The sequence below is a fragment of the Podarcis cretensis genome, assembly GCF_951804945.1.
Source record: "Podarcis cretensis genome assembly, chromosome: 1".
Taxonomy (NCBI): domain Eukaryota; kingdom Metazoa; phylum Chordata; class Lepidosauria; order Squamata; family Lacertidae; genus Podarcis; species Podarcis cretensis.
The window spans coordinates 27,768,040-27,785,193 of record NC_137170.1 but is presented as its reverse complement, the minus strand read 5'-3'; the positions used below and the strand labels follow the sequence as shown (position 1 = coordinate 27,785,193).

The 17,154-nt window shown below is 40.7% G+C and overlaps 1 long non-coding RNA gene across 3 annotated transcripts in view; it reads right to left on the bottom strand.

Moving 5' to 3' along the window:
• Positions 1 to 16,689, bottom strand: part of LOC307223114 — a 95,694-nt gene extending 79,005 nt beyond the window's left edge. For all 3 annotated transcript variants that reach the window (XR_013841949.1, XR_013841950.1, XR_013841951.1), the window contains exon 1: positions 16,495 to 16,689. This is a non-coding gene — a long non-coding RNA (uncharacterized lncRNA). The remainder of the gene's footprint in view (positions 1 to 16,494) is intronic.
• Positions 16,690 to 17,154: the final 465 nt, after the last annotated feature.

The window sequence follows — 17,154 nt, the reverse complement described above, 5'->3', positions numbered from 1 at the left end:
TCCTTCCCTTGTGCTAATATACTCTAATTCCACAGTGCACTGCTGCCCTTAATGGATTAGTCACACACATCCTCTTTTAAAACAAACTATTAATACATTAGGCACAGAAACAATGGCAAGTTGCAACCAAACAACTCCTCCATGCAGTGTACTGGGAAGGATACAGAATGTCACTTCCAGTCACACAAAAGAACACCACTTGACACAATATGAAGGTTTCACCCATAAATGACACCAGGGACTCCATGATCCTTTTTATTATTAGATTTTTTTATTGTTGTTATTTATTAAATTTGTATGCCACCCTTCATCTGCAAATCTATTAAATATGTGGATTTTTTGAATAAAGTTATCACTCTAATATGCAGCGTTCAAGATCATGTATACTTTGAAATTATTGGGCTTTAATGCCAATTCTCAATTGGAATTAGAATTAGAATTTTACCTCCAGATTGAAATATCTTGTAGTGAGGAATTTTATATATATATATAGCACTCTCCCTTTTGTGAAATGATTGCTAAGAATATGTACTCTGAACACGCCAACATTCTCCCTCCCTCCCTCTCCCTTGTCCAAACTAAACTTCCACCAAAGAACTAATATCTCTAACATCTACTGATGGCCACCTTAAACAAGGGTGCCATGTTGTAAACCCACTGGTTACAAACAAGTAGAAAACAATTCCAGAGAATGACATCAAACTCACCCCTTCTGCCCCTTTTGGAGCATGGAAAGTCATGCTTAGCATGACTGAGGTTCTCCTCCAAGGTTCTGCTAGTGGTTCCCTCACTGAGAGAAGGGAACTTACAGGGAACCAGGCCGAGGGCCTTCTCAGCAGTGGCCCAGAATATTTTGTTGCACCATTTGGTTAATGACCAGTTTATGACCAGTTTGAGCGGGTAGCCCCATTTGTGCTGTATGACTGCTTTCTGAGGCCCAGAGGTATATAGGTAGAAATCCTGTCCGCTGTGGAGGGTGTCAAGTCAGAGATCTTGAAAAAATGCTGGCTAAGGATTCTGCATACAGTGGTACCTCAGGTTAAGATCTTAACCTGAAACTGTTCTTAACCTGAGGTACACTTTTGCTAATGGGGCCTCCTGCTGCTGCCATGCCATTAGTGCATGATTTGCATTCTCAACCAGAGGTAAAGTTCTCAACCCAAGGTACTACTTCCAGGTTAGTGGAGTTTGTAAACTGAAGTGTTTGTAACCCAAGGTGTTTGTAACCCGAGGTACCATTGTATTCAATATCTTTTAGTGGTCAGGGATCCTTCATGCACATATGCTCAGATCATGATGATGGTTCTGCATGTCTTCAAGATGCAGTTTAAATTCAGCTTGGGAATGCTTTAGCATTTTTACAGAGGTTTTTTCTTTTAAGATGAGGTCCACAGCTTCATTAGCTGCTGTTGTGATTTCTGCCATGCTTTTGGTAAGTTTAGAGATGTCCTTTCTCCATCATAGGCAAATTTGAGCAACAAGTCCTCTTACGGCATTGGTGTCATCCTGCTTCTCCAACTCTTGCCTATCCCTTCTTGGGGGTGGGGGGTTAGCGGCTCTATTGGGCTCACATGAGCCTAATCTAGCCACAGATTGGGAATCCAAAGCAAATCCCAAGCATCTAAAGTTCATTTTTTAAGTCTTGTGTATGCTGTGAGACATGTCCCATTGGATGCAGCTGAAAAGGAGACTGAGTGTATCTTCTTTTGCCAAGCATTTTGCTAAAAATCTTCAGGTAGGAAGGAAAAATGAGTCAAGGCACCTTAATTCAAAAATGTTACCATTCACAAGTTGATTGCTTTCATTAACATCTGTAGTAGGGAAAGAAACCACTGTCCCTGTGTAGACTGAAGTGCCTCATGTAACTTTCTTGATAAATGGCAGTCAATTAGTTTCATGCTGGAGGCTCCCTTGAACTAAGCCAGAACTGAGCCAAGTTGAACCATGCTATAACTGAAACAACCACATGAACACTGCTCTCCAAGTCAAGCAATCCCAGTTGCACATGCTCAAAACACACTTTCTAACAAGATCAGCTTTGGTCCTAATTAACCTGAGTTATTTCTCAGCTTGTGGTGGGCTAATGAGTGGGTTTCATTTTAAGGAAAACAACAACCTGCCAAAAATCTTTAGACTATTCCTTCCCCTTCCCTCATTTATCAGCTGTAAAAGAATCAGGAAGATAGCTATTAGTAAACAAAGCCCTGCTTGTGCAGCAAGCAAGTTCTTTTTAGCAAACACCAGATTGCACCTGTAAATTACTTTGAATAATAGTTAACACCTCCCAAGAACATTGCAAACATTTACTAATTAATAAAAGTCTCCAACAGAAACAAAGCCTGAGAGGCAAGCAGATGTTTAGCATCCCTAGTTTCCAAATGATATAGAAAATGAAAGCACACCTTCTGTTATCAGGATGCCTTCGCAACCGCTTTGGTTTTCTCACTTGGTTCATTTGGTTTCCTCCCATTCCACACCTATGTATATACAGAAGTTAGAACTGGACATGGAACAACTGATTGGTTCTAAATTGGGAAAGGAGTAGGACAAGGCTGTATATTGTCTCCCTGCTTATTTACCTTTCGTGCAGAATTCATCATGCAAAAGGCTGGGCTGGATGAATCCCTAGCCAGAATTAAGATTGCCGGAAGAAATATCAACAACCTCAGATATGCAGATGACACAACCTTGATGGCAGAAAGTGAGGAGGAATTAAAGAACATTTTAGTGAGGGTGAAAGAGGAGAGCGCAAAATATGGTCTGAAACTCAACATCAAAAAAACTAAAATCATGGCCACTGGTCCCATCGCCTTCTGGCAAATAGAAGGGGAAGAAATGGAGGCAGTGAGAGGTTTTACTTTCTTGGGTTCCATGATCACTGCAGATTGTGACAGTAGTCATGAAAGTAAAAGACGCCTGCTTCTTGGGAGAAAAGCAATGACAAACCAAGACAGCATCTTAAAAAGCAGAGACATCACCTTGCCAACAAAGGTCCGTATAGTTAAAGCTATGATTTTCCCAGTAGTGATGTATGGAAGTGAGAGCTGGACCATAAAGAAAGCTGATCACCGAAGAATTGATGCTTTTGAATTCTGGTGCTGGAGGAGACTCTTGAGAGTCCCATAGACTGCAAGAAGATCAAACGTATCCATTCTTAAGGAAATCAGCCCTGAGTGCTCACTGGAAGGACAGATCCTGAAGCTGAGGCTCTAGTACTTTGGTCACCTCACGAGAAGAGAAGATTCCCTGGAAAAGACCCTGATGTTGGGAAAGATGGAGGGCACAAGGAGAAGGGGACGACAGAGGACGAGATGGTTGGACAGTGTTCTCAAAGCTACGAACATGAGTTTGACCAAACTGTGGGAGGCAGTGGAATACAGGAGTGCCTGGCATGCTCTGGCCCATGTGGGTCACGAAGAGTCGGATACAACTAAACGACTAAACAACAACAAAACACAGCAGGGTATGTTGTGCATTGCAGGCAAAGGTCCAGGACCGGCTCCTGGCATTTTCAGGTAGGTCTGAGGAAGTCATTGTAGACAATGCTGAGCTGGATGGACCGGGCATTCAAAATGGAGCTGGCGTTTGTGTCTCTTAACCTGGTTTCCTGAGAGGCACTGGTGAGTGGTTAGAAAGGTCCCATTTTGACTCCCACCACAATGCCATTATGTTGGGGGCATTGTGGGAATGTCAAAATGCTGACTGGCACATAGATGCTACCCTCAGTAGCATTGTTGCTGAATACTGTGGTGCTGCTGCCAGTAAGCCCAGTAGGTGAGGGGCCCACACCAGTGGCGGTTGGTGACCCATGGATGGCACTTTCTTTGGGCATCCATGAATTTGGAGGCAGCGCTGGATCTTAGTCACTGGCATTCATGCTTCTCATAAAATCTAGACAACAGTCCCTTTGTCCAAGGTGGGGGGGACGACCAGCTTTGAGTAATATACCGGTGAAGGAGAGAGGAGGGAAATGAAGTGCTGAAATCTACTGAGCAGCCACTCTAGTGCATCAATGTGCTGGCCCAATTTTTTTTGTTTAACCCACAGTTTTTACATGAATCACAGCACCTGTCAGCATGGTCAGACATCATTGCCTCACATGGTTGAACTAAGCCATTGTCAAAATAAGAAAGCTAATAATATTATATGGCTTCTCGCTGCATTCAGGCTTGGTTTGTCCCAGCCTGGAATCTTTCTACACAAAGTTGGTTAATTCACAAGGTAGAGACTGGCTTGTCTCTTGCTTGAAGTATAATGTGAATTTCTTTCCCATGGAACCATCTTGCAATCCCAGCGTTTCCTGCCTGGTGCAGAACTTGCTTCAAGCTTTATTTCACAACTTAGTTCTCATTCATTCATAAGAGATCCATGAGTGTAAACTTGACCCATTGCTTTGCATGGATTATCCATAGCAAAGAATTGTAATGAGAGGAATTGAACGTGGCTCTGTATTTATTAAAGAAATTACAAGCTGTCGCTTTTTTCAAGTACCTTGTGTGTACTCAAAATTAATATGTTGATGTTAACACAGATTTTCAGTATCAAGGACTGCTTCTCATAATTGCCCTATTCCAAATATATAATTTCATGGCTTTGCATGATGTCTTTAGAATCACCAGCATTATGCATGTTCAACAATGTTTTCTTTATCTTAGAAATACCTTCTGAAGTTTCAACCTGCTCTTAAGATTGTATTGCTTCCAAAGACAATAGAATATATTCCAATGACATTGTACTACAATGAAGGGTAGGCTGAAAATATTCTAAATAAATAAATAAGCAAATCCATTGTGTCCTGTTTCTGCATTTGTAATCTGCATTTTTGTTTTATTTTAAACATTCACGCAAAACTTCACGTCCAGTTGCGTATTTGAATACATATTTCATTTGGGTGTTTGCTTTTTAAAATGAATTTCATCCCTTCATCCATCCAACCCCAAAATTCAAATTTTAGGCTATTTAAGATGGGCTTTCAGTACCCTTAAAATATGAAAGGGGACATTGAATTTCACTGCTCAACTAGGTATTGTATTAGCTGTCTAGTCAACTTAGGTCCATCTTATTCACTTGTAAAAGGTAAAAAAAGGTAAAGGACCTCTGGATGGTTAAGTCAATTCGAACCACTGACCTTCTGATCGGCAAGCCTGAGGGGCTCAGTAGTTTAGACCACAGCGCCAGCTGCGTCCCTTATCCACTTGGAAGGCAAGGTTTATGGAAATCATGGGGTTAAGCCCAGATGACAGTGACCTGTGGAGTAGGAAGCTAGGAAGCTGCTCTATACTGAGTCAGACTCATTGGTCTCTCTAGCTAAGTATTGTCTAAACCGACTGGCAGCAGGTCTCCTGGGTTTCAGACAGGGTTTTCTCCCAGCCGTACTTGGAGATGCCGAGGATTCATGCTGGGACCTTCTGAATGCCAAGCAGATGTTCTGCCCCTGAGATGCAGCCCTTCCCATGCAGAGGGAGGAGTATATTCTTAAACATAACATTCTTTAAGCGACAAAACAAAATAAAGGTCAAGGGAGTGACAGTGCATCTCCCCATAGTGTCTCCCATGTACATCATAGTTACATAATGTCATCATGCTAATCATGTGGTCACTGACTGTCTGGGAGCATGACGTGAAGGAGGAACCATCAGATGATTCCACAGGAAAAGTTCATATCCACCTCTTATATCTAGTAAACGACACAACCACGGCAATTAAAATACACTATATTAATTTTATATTGTAGGTCCCTCATTGTGACTCACCCATGGGCGTACAAAAGTCATTCTTTCAATAGGGAAGATCATTGTTTCTCTCGTGATCTCTTCCTGGAGAACATCACTTTCTTAACACTATTAATATCTCTAGCAATGAAGGTGGCTGGCAAAACTGGCTTGCCAGTTCCAAAATCATGTCCTTTAATAACACTATTCACAAGAAAGCTTGGAATATTCAGGACATTTTATTTATTTATTGCTCAGGGCTTTGTGTATGGGGTCACTTATTAAAGTTCTCTGGAATAAACCCAGGGATCAATGAGGACTGGAATAAAACTCATGGCTGTGAGTCATACAAGAAGATGTGAGTCATATCATATATTGGGTGGATGAGGCCCCACCTGACTAGAGCACGAGGAAGCGTCCTGATCTAGGTACAGACCCATGAATGCATTGTTTGGTGATCACTTTAACAATACACAGCATCTTTCAGTTTCTGCATCTGCCTTCCTGTGAACTGCTCTGCAAAGTCTGACAAGAGTCGGATGCCTCCTGCAGAGCAAGCCGTGAAGCAGTGGGAATTCCCCGAGAGATAGCATAGTTGCTACTTCACTTCCCCCAACTCGAGACATAGGCTCTGTGCCATTAGTGACTTCATGATGCACAGGAATGTATTTCATGCAGAATTTCCTGTTCAGGAAACACAGTGCAGAAAGTTGCACCTGTTTAATTTCTGTCGTGCAAGCATTAAAGACAAATTGATTCTGTCAAAGAAAAACCAGAAAGTCAATGCTATGTGTGCAGCGTAGAGCTAGCGAGGGAGGAGGAAAAGCTGATTAAAACTTGGCAGCTGTGACAGGTAGCTCAGGGTGTAGCAAGCAATCTATGCCCCCTTTAAGTCCATTCTTCTTTGACTTGGGGGGCATGTTGGATGAGAAGGAATTCACCAGCTTCCACTGAAATGGCCCTACCAGTCCAAATAAGATTCAAACCCTGATGCATGACAAGTTGACTTCAATAAAACCTAGTTTGCCATTTTACCTCCACAGTCGGAGGCAGTATGCTGGGATACACTGCAAGTGGTCCCTGCTTTCATGCTTCCTACAGCCGTCTAGACCAGGCAAAGGCAAACTCGGCCCTCCAGATGTTTTCGGACTACAACTCCCATCATCCCTAGCTAATAGGACCAGTGGTCAGGGATGATGGGAGTTGTAGTCCCAAAACATCTGGAGTGCCGAGTTTGCCTATGCCTGATCTAGATGGGCCACTGCTGAGAATAGGATGCTGACTAAAGTCGGGCTTTGCTTTGGTTTCTATATATTTAACAAAAATATGTTCACTAAAAAAATAGGAAACTGAACCCCCCACTCCAGAAAAAGAGGGAATGCAAATTTGTGTGCATAGATATAAAACTCAAATTGGTAGGATTTAGATTTTGATGGCTGAAAGGTCTTGCCTCCCTCCAAGCCTGCAATACCAATAACTTCTCCTTATACAGAAGGCCAATAGGCATATTCATAGGTTTGCCCACCCCAAAAGAATCTCTTCTCCTTCATCTGATTTGCAGTCTGCAGCACAAAGGAAATTGCAACTATCTTAATCGTTGTAAATGGAACCACTCTTTAATGTCTTAGGCAGAAGAGCAGCCTGTTATGCATTGCAGGCTGAAGTCAGGCTATATACATGCAATGCAGACCTAGGCCTTCAGGCCTCCTGAAGCTCAGGAGCTTCATCTGCATAACAAAAGACAGAGAGGATTCTAAAACCCTCCAGTTACATTGCTAGTAGCTGACAGGCTGCCAATCCCTGCTGAGATAAGGCCAGTGTTGTGATTCGCTAATTGCAGCATTAAGGTGAGCTATCACAGGCAGTGTGTGTGTTTTTGCCTGGGCTGGCTTAATAATAATAATAATAATAATAATAATAATAATAATAATAATAAAAAATTTTAATTATACCCCACCCTCCCCAGCTAAGACTGGGCTCAGGGTGACTAACATCAGGTATAAAAACAATTGATTAAAATACAACTTAAAATGCAGCCTCGTTTTAGTGGAAGCCCAGATCAAAAACTGCTTGGGGGGAGAAAATGTCAGATCTTCACCAAGGCCAACTATCCAGACTGGTCCTACATGGGCCAGAAAAAAGCCAGGGAAGTCCCCAAATAGGGGTTCCATCACAGAAGGAAAAGGAAAGAAGAGGAGGGGATCAGGCTGATTATATATAAGGTATATATATATTGGGCCAAGTGTCCCTGTTTGTCATTCTTGTTCCTCATGTTCCAATAAATCCGTTTTGAGCTGAATCTCAGTCTTGGGTCTTGCTCGAAACCACCTACACTTCACAGCACATCTTAAAATCTGGTCGTAGTGGTGGGAATTATCTGTGCTGCAGCAATGAGAATAGGAAAGCCCACAAGATTGCAGGAGACTGCAGCCAGCACGCTCTGCAACTTTTATTGCCAGTGGTTACCTCTGTGTCTTATTTTCACTTATATACCACTTAATTGCCAAAGTAACTTAAGAACGTAAGAAAACCAGAAGACCCTGCTTATTCAGGGCAATGGCCCATCTAAGTCCAGCATCCTATTCTCACAGAGGCTACCCAGATGCCTGCCAGAAGCATTCAAGAGGACCACATACAAGAGCAATCTCCTCTTTTGTGGTTTCTAGCAGCTAGGGACGCAGGTGGCGCTGTGGGTTAAAGCCTCAGTGCCTAGGGCTTGCCGATCGAAAGGTCGGCGGTTCGAATCCCTGCGGCGGGGTGCGCTCCCGCTGCTCGGTCCCAGCACCTGCCAACCTAGCAGTTCGAAAGCACCTCCGGGTGCAAGTAGATAAATAGGGACCGCTTACCAGCGGGAAGGTAAACGGCGTTTCCGTGTGCGGCTCTGGCTCGCCAGAGCAGCTTTGTCACGCTGGCCACGTGACCCGGAAGTGTCTCCGGACAGCGCTGGCCCCTGGCCTCTTAAGTGAGATGCGCGCACAACCCCAGAGTCTGTCAAGACTGGCCCGTACGGGCAGGGGTACCTTTACCTTTACCTTTTAGCAGCTGATACTCAGAACCCCATTACTACCTCCACGTCTAAGGCCATATCCATGCAACACATTTAAATCACCCTTATACCACTTTAAGGGTCATGACTTCCCCCAAAGAATCCCGGAAAGTGTAGTTTATTAAAAGTGCTGGGAACTGTAGGTCTGTGGGGTCAGCATCCTTAATAAACTACACTTCCCAGAATTCTCTGGTAAAGTACCGGAATAACATTCCAGAGTCAAAACAAAATAAAAAAATTCCTTCCAGTAGCACCTTAAAGACCAACTAAGTTAGTTCTTGGTATGAGCTTTCGTGTGCATGCACACTTCATCAGATACTTATTCGTCAGGGTATCTGATGAAGTGTGCATGCACACGAAAGCTCATACCAAGAACTAACTTAGTTGGTCTTTAAGGTGCTACTGGAAGGAATTTTTTTATTTTGTTTTGACTATGGCAGACCAACATGGCTACCTATCTGTAACTGGAACAGCCAAGCTGAGCCTATCTCTTTGGCATACACAAGCCCAACACACAAGGAGTTCGTTTCACAAGGGAGCATTGAAGCAATTGCCCCTCTCTTTGCAGCTTGAAGTCCTGCAGACTAGGAAAAGCTTGGTCTTAGGCTGCCCAAAAAGAAAGCATTTGGAAAATGTGAATAGATTCTGCCTGGATACCAGAATTCATGTGCTTTGACAAGAGAGGGTTTTGCCTAAGCCAAGCTATAGCTAGACAGTGAGTCTTCTAACCAACCGATTCCCTGAACAACATCAGGCAAAGGGTTTTATGAAAGATGATGCAATTTGCGGGATATTAGCTAATTTATTCTGGTAACTCACACAAAATTAAAGTTTGATGGCCGTCTCCTGTCTAGAAACCCACCATAAACAAACCATTAAATAATTCTTTAATATCAACTTACCGTGCACACTATAAAGTGGCACATTATTTTTTGTAAAATGGATCATTTATAATTTTAATCCAATGTGTTACCTCTGTAGTTTGCTATAAAATGGAAAGTAATGCAATTATGTCTAATCAGCTAGAGCAAAGGGTGGCATTGATAACAACATTAGCACAGGTTTTTTTTATTATAAATATTGCTTTCAAGCTGAGATCAAGAAGTTACTTTTTCAGTGTGTTCTGCTATGATTCATAATTTGTTTTATTGACTTAGCTTTGGATCCTGAAGCAGTTTTGTCTCTAGCTAAAAAGGTGAAAACCTTAAAAATGCTTTCTTGTTGATTAAAATTAACATTTAACAGCTGTTTTGTTCCAGTACACATACTTTTTGACCTCTGTGTTAAAATAAGCAGGTGGTTCAACACTACTGTCAATATTATTATAAGTATAAAGAAGCTGCTGCTATTTAAAGCAGGGAAATGTGCATTCATTATCAAACCTATTATTAGCTTTTAGCTTTTATACTTAAAAAATAATAATTGCTGAAATGATTTCTGTGTCAATGCAAATACAGTTTCTTCCCTGCATGTGTTTAAGAACATTCTTTGGTACATAGTGTGAGAGAAAATAAAGTAAAAGCTGCTTGTAAATATGGATCAGCTGAGGTGGTGGGAGAAGGATGTTAATGCAATAGTACATATTTAAAACTCAACATTTCCATAGATCAGAAGCAGCTACATGTTGCTTTTGTACTTCTGGGGTTCAAATGAGAACATGTTTTAGAACTACTCTATGTAAAAAGCCCAGAATATATTAGCACAATATTTTTATTATAAATATTGCTTTCAAGCTGAGATCAAGAAGTTACTTTTTCAGTGTGTTCTGCTATGATTCATAATTTATGTTTTATTGACTTAGCTTTGGATCCTGAAGCAATTTTGTCTCTAGCTAAAAAGGCGAAAACCTTAAAAATGCTTTCTTGTTGATTAAAAGTAACATTTAACAGCATGTTTTGTTCCAGTACACATACTTTTTGACCTCTGTGTTAAAATAAGCAGGTGGTTCAACACTATCAGTGTTTTCCCACCCTGGTTCTAAAGAAAAGGTTGATTTGTGTTAGCACTAGTAGCAATGCAAAGTGAAGTGCTTTTCTGAACGATGTAATAGGAAAGGGACAGGAGCTTTTAGAAGGTCTAAGGCAGTCACCATGTTCATTTTCTTGTTCTGCCTCAACTTTTCGCACAAAGTTTATTTTTTTTATGCAGCAAATCGCCTCCTAGAAAATGCTTTCAGAAGCTGTTCCTATCAAAGTGGAGCCAAATAACAATATTCATGCAAATTTCACTTTGGTAAGAATATTGCATATTCAAACAATTGCGAAGTGGAACTGTGAATCGAGCACTGCAGATTTGCATCGAGTGTGACCTTTGTCACTTTGAACATGATTTGTAACAAGAATTTAAGTGGCAAGGGGATGAAACAGCTGTAGTTCATAGTTTAGCATGCTATCAATATTTTACAGTGAAATGGTGTTCTGTCTGTTGTTCTTAAAGTGGAGAAAAGGGACAAAAGTGGGTTGGAAATGGCAAAGTTACAAAGATGGGAGCTCTGAACGAATCCACAATTTTGGATATTCTTGCTGGGAAGTTGACTTGCTTTCACAGGTTTCTTTCACAGCCTCTTGCAAGAGATAGTGATGACCAACCATTTGGACAGCTTTAAAAGAGGATAATAGATTAGACAAATTCATGAAATAAAATCAATCTGAGGGGGAGGTGGATAACATATGGAGAATTGGTAATAAGAGAGGGGGGGAATGGAAAATGAAACCTTATGAAGAGGTGAAAGAATTTGTTTATGACTGGTTACATTATTTTCAGATCAATGAAATGTTTAAAAAAGATTGTAAAATGTGTGGGTATGAAGGTAAAGAATCAAAATTCCAAGTGGAGGTATTGAATAATGAGTATAAAAATCTGTCTAAAATGTATAAAATGTTGCTGGAGTGGCATACAAAAGATGAAGAGGTAAAAGCAGTAATGATACATTGGGCAAGAGATTTTGGTTATAATATACAGTATGATGATTGGATGAAATTATGGAATGAAAGGTTAAAATTCACGGCATGTACTGCATTGAAAGAAAATGTAATGAAAATGGTTTACAGATGGTATATAACGCCAGTTAAACTGGCTAAAATGTATAAAACATGCAATAAGTGTTGGAAATGTAAAGAAAAAGAAGGTACTTTCTATCATATGTGGTGGGAGTGTAAAAGGGTAAAAGACTTCTGGGAAAGGATATACAATGAATTGAAAAAGATGTTGAAATATACGTTTGTTAAAAAAACCAGAGGCCTTTCTATTAGGAATGGTAGGAAACGAAATTAATAAGAGAGACTCTAAACTGTTTCAATATGCAGTGACTGCCACAAGGATACTTCTGACCCAAAGATGGAAACAGGAAGAAATTCCAACAGTGGAGGAATGGAGAAGGAAATTGACTGAATATGCAGAATTAGACAAATTGACTGGGAAGATTCGATATCAGAAAGACCAAAAGTTTATCGAGGACTGGGGGAAATTTATAGAACATCTGAAAAATATATGTGATGTACAGATAGTGCTTGTTGGTTTTGAAGAGACTCTGTGAGATAGTAAGAAATACTGCAAAAAAGAGAGTAAGAGGAAAAGGAGTTCGGAAAGGCAATATTATGTTTAGAAATGTGTTAACAAAAAGAAATTTTATGAAAGATTGACAGAAAAACTGAGGGAAGTCAAAAAATTGAAGAATGAGTGCAAAATAATTTGTTGACTGTATAAAATTTGTTTGGAAAATGAATAAAAATTATTTTTTTAAAAAAATAGACAAATTCATGAAATATAAGGCTATCAGTAGCTACTAACCACAATGGCTCTGATCTGCCTCTACTGTTGGATGACACATGCTTCTGCAAGTTTCTGGTAATTACAAGTGGGGAGACCAGCAGACTTGTCTCTTAAAATTTTTATGCATCACTTGGGAAGACAGGCGAACTAATACCAGTGTTGAAGCCATGATTCTTCAACATCAACTTCGTTGGACTGGTCATGTTGTGCAGATGCCTGATTATCACCTTCCAAAGCAACTACTCTATTCCAAACTTAAAAATGGAAAGCGTAATGCTGGTGGTCAACAAAAGAGGTTTAAAGACTGTCTCAAGGCAAATCTAAAAAAAAAATGTAGTATAAAAAACAATTGGGAAACACTTGCCTGCGAGCGCTCCAGTTGGAGAACAGCCTTTACCAAAGGTGTCATGGGCTTTGAAGACACTTGAACTCTGACGCAAGGGAGAAATGTGCTAGGAGGAAGGCACGCTTGGCAAATCCACACCGTGATCAGCTCCCATCTGGAAACCAATGTCCCCACTGTGGAAGGACATGTGGATCCAGAATTGGCCTCCACAGTCACTTACGGACTCATTGTTTATGGAAGACAATCTTACTTGGCTACAAGTGATCACTAAAGAAGAAAAGCAGGCTTTCCATGAGCATCTGTTTGCCCACTATGAGAACAGGATGTTGGACTAGATAAGGCTTTGGCCTGATCCAGCAGACTCTTCCAGTGTTCTTATTACCTCTGCAGCAGCTATGCATGATAGTAAGAAATACCACAATTCCCCATACGTCTACTCAGAAGTAAGCCCTGTTGACTTCAGAAGAGCTTATATCCTGGGAAGTGGTTGTAAGTGGACAGTCTAACAGTGCTATCCTAACCATGTCTTTTTCAAAGTAAGTCCTATTGAATTTAATGGGTCTTACTCTTAGGTAAGTGGGGTTAGGATTGCAGCCTAAGTAAATAAAGATTTCTTCAGCTGAAGGGTTTACAGGATGATGGAAGCTGGTGGTTAAATTCCTACTGGCTTGTTCTGTAACTCAATAACCATTTTTTTAAAAAGCAAAGGAATTATTCTTTCTTTCTTACTTTTAAGAAGATGGGCTCTCTATTAACCTTTCAGGAACAGAAAGCTCTGGAGTTCAAAACAGCTATTGCTAATTTCCGCTTATACTCTCAAAGGCTCTCATAACCAGCAGATGCCAGTTTGGGTCATAAAATTTAAAGAATGAAAAAGCCATTTCCCAGCTTTTTTGAGTATTAGTTATTTAACACCATTCGTGTGTATGGATCTTTCTGTGAGTGGACTTTCATACCCTTTCCTGATTGTTCTTCCTAATGACAATAATCAATGAAGGAGGCTTAATCTTTGCCCTGAGCCTATTTCAATGCAATTTTCAGAATACCATAGGACTACCACCCTCTCAATAAGACAATTGTGCGAAAACCTCACAATGATTTATTTATAATGAAATATATATATAGCTGTGGTGATCACACAGGGTCCCCGGACGTTTAACGGTCTGTTGATCCCTGTGCCACTACTGTGCTCTCTTCCTTGCTGCCACCAACCAGTTACTCTCTGGTAAAACACGGAGTCCAGGCAGTTGTTAAAAGTGAACCAAAAAACCCAAGTTCATTTTACAGACATTAACAAGTTTGTGGTTTCTCCGATAATATTCCTGTCAGTATCTTAACTTTAGTTTCTTTAATGGCCTATACCTTCCTAATACCTTCTGACTGATTATCTCAACTGTTTGACTGACTCCTCTTAACAAATTCTCTCACTCTCTCACACCAAACTAGCCCAACCCACAGACTTATCTTATCTGTCTCTTCTAACTCCAGACTGTCTTCTCCACCCTAACTCTAACTCTCCTCCTGGGTTCCCATTGGTTAGTCAATGGGAACTCCTGGGTTCCCATTGGTTAGTTACAATTAGTTAACCCTTCCCCTATGAACCCAGTATGATGTCACGCACATAGGAGGGCAAACGCCACATCAGCCTACCCCACAAGTGTACTGACAACAGGGATGGGCAACACCATAAAAGTGAAATATTTAGAAATATAAGCTGGCTTGCAATTAAACCTTGCAGTTCTCTTCTTTACTTTCACTAGGGGTGGGGTCTTGAGAAAACCTTGCAATCTTCAGACAGTCCTGCATAATTGACAAGTGTGGTCTTGTTACAGATAGGTAGCCGTGTTGGTCTGCCATAGTCAAAACAAAATAAAAAAATTCCTTCCAGTAGCACCTTAAAGACCAACTAAGTTAGTTCTTGGTATGAGCTTTCGTGTGCATGCACACTTCTTCAGATACACACTTCTTCAGATACACACTTCTGAAGAAGTGTGCATGCACACGAAAGCTCATACCAAGAACTAACTTAGTTGGTCTTTAAGGTGCTACTGGAAGGAATTTTTTTATTTTGTTTTAAGTGTGGTCTTATTATTGAGAATACCTTGCTGCCTTCAGACATTCATATTGTTGTTTTTTCAATATTTTTTATTAAATTTTCTGTTTTACATTTTAGAATATTCATTTAAACAACCTTAAAATATCAGTGACTTCCCTTCTTCTCTTTCCATGGTTTATTTTGCGTAACATAAATCCCTGCATTATTTTACATAAACTAAACCATTCAGTATCCCATTGTTACATCCATCAAAACTTATTTACACTGTTGAATTTATCTTAAGGTTGCCAATGTTTTCAAGTGTACACAATTTCCCCCCACATAATCAACAAACATTTTTCAATCTTCATTAAAAATATGTGCTTCTTGTTCTCTTATTCTATTTGTTAGGTCTGCAAGCTGCACATATTCTATCAGTTTAAGTTGCCATTCTTCTTTAGTTGGTACCTCGCTCATTTTCCATTTTGGGGCTAACAAAACACAGGCCGCATTAGTGGGATACATAAATAACCTTTTTTGACATGTGGGAATTTCTGTCTGAATTATCCCTAACAAAAAGGACTCTGGTTTTTTTTTTGGGGGGAAGTACTTTTAAACATTTTTTTTCAATTCATTATGAATTATTTCCCAATATTCCTTTTATCCTTTTATAGGTCCACCATATATGATAGAATGTACCCTCAGGGTACTGAGGGCATGTTGCATTAAAGAAACCTCAGGGACAATGAGTGGAATTGGCTACCGTCCAACAGCATCACCCAGGCACCTCCACTAGCTTCTGTCTCATGACTTCATCAGCTAGCTTCATCCTGCCAGCTCCCATGGCTTTCATCTATTCATATACGTATCCACTGGTTTTCTTTCATACAGCACATTCACATGCATGCACACAGCATTTGCACTGACCGCATTAGAAACCTTCTACCCATCCACCCACACGCAGCAGACATCCATGAAAAACATTCATTCATTCATCCATTCATCATTTTATTTGTATCCCACCTTTCCATAGTTGAAACAGTGCTCAAGGCGGCTTACAACATGACAAGATTTACATAATTATCAACATAAAAAAGTCATAAACAATAAATAAAAGATATCACAACCAAATGGAAAACCATTTCCACATAAATCATAAAATCTAAAACTAAGAATACAGCATTAATATCAATCACAATTTAAAATGACATAGATAAAAAATAAAAGCAATTCAAAAATAAAAATGGAGCCCTCTCTGCCCAGCAGCAGCGGCAGCAGTCCTTTATGGAGCCTGTCAGGCCCCACCCCAAGCCAGGTGGATAGAAGCAGGGCAGGGCTCTTCAGGCTCCCAACAGACACATTCACTCATCATTCACTCTCCATTCATTCACATTCATGCTCCAGCTTCAACTTACAAAAATCCACCAGCTTCTGTTGGCCAATTTCAAAAGATGAAAACGATCAGCCTGCTTCCGCCTTACAGCATCTGCCGACTTCCAAATACAAGCTCCACTAGGTCCATCACTAGACACCAGGAAGCTTCTGACCATGGGTATGACGAGCCACCTGAAAGCTATATTCCCACTCAGCAAGTGAGCTTACCTTGTTATTACTCCATAGCATTCTGCTTCCAGAAGATCACCTCTTTCCATCTGCCAATTTGCCTGCTGCAGGTGGAAGAAGATAGGAAAATGCTTTATGCCACAGTCATTGTCCTCTGTGTTCTGTGGGGAAGAGAAAAGTGCTTCCCTTTTAGTCTACCAGCTTTTCTAATGGCCCATGTTTGTATCCGCTGTGTTGCCATGTGCTTTTGTGACATCACAGGCAGTACTCAGCCAATGGCAACAGAGGGAGATGCACCATCACAATCTCTTCAGGTTTCACAGTTGCAGGCACACCTCAGCAGTCAGGCCATTGGTCCACTTAGCTCAGTAACATCCACAAAAGCAGTGGCTTTCCAGGGGACTTTTCTAGCCCCATCTGGAGTTGCAGGGGATTAAACCTGGCACCTTCTGCATTCAAAGCTGGTGTTCTACCACTGAGCTATGGTGCTTCCCCATTAATTGTATAGAAATTGTGTAGAAAGGAAGAATACAGACAGGGTGATCATTGCTGTTCTTCTGCCACTTGAAGCAATGGCAATAGTTTTTTTTCCCCCTGTTAAAAAAGAGAGAGAGAGAGACTCCAACATTTTCACCTGCTGTTTTTTACATTGTAGAACAATTCTAGGGACTTGTTTTTCTGG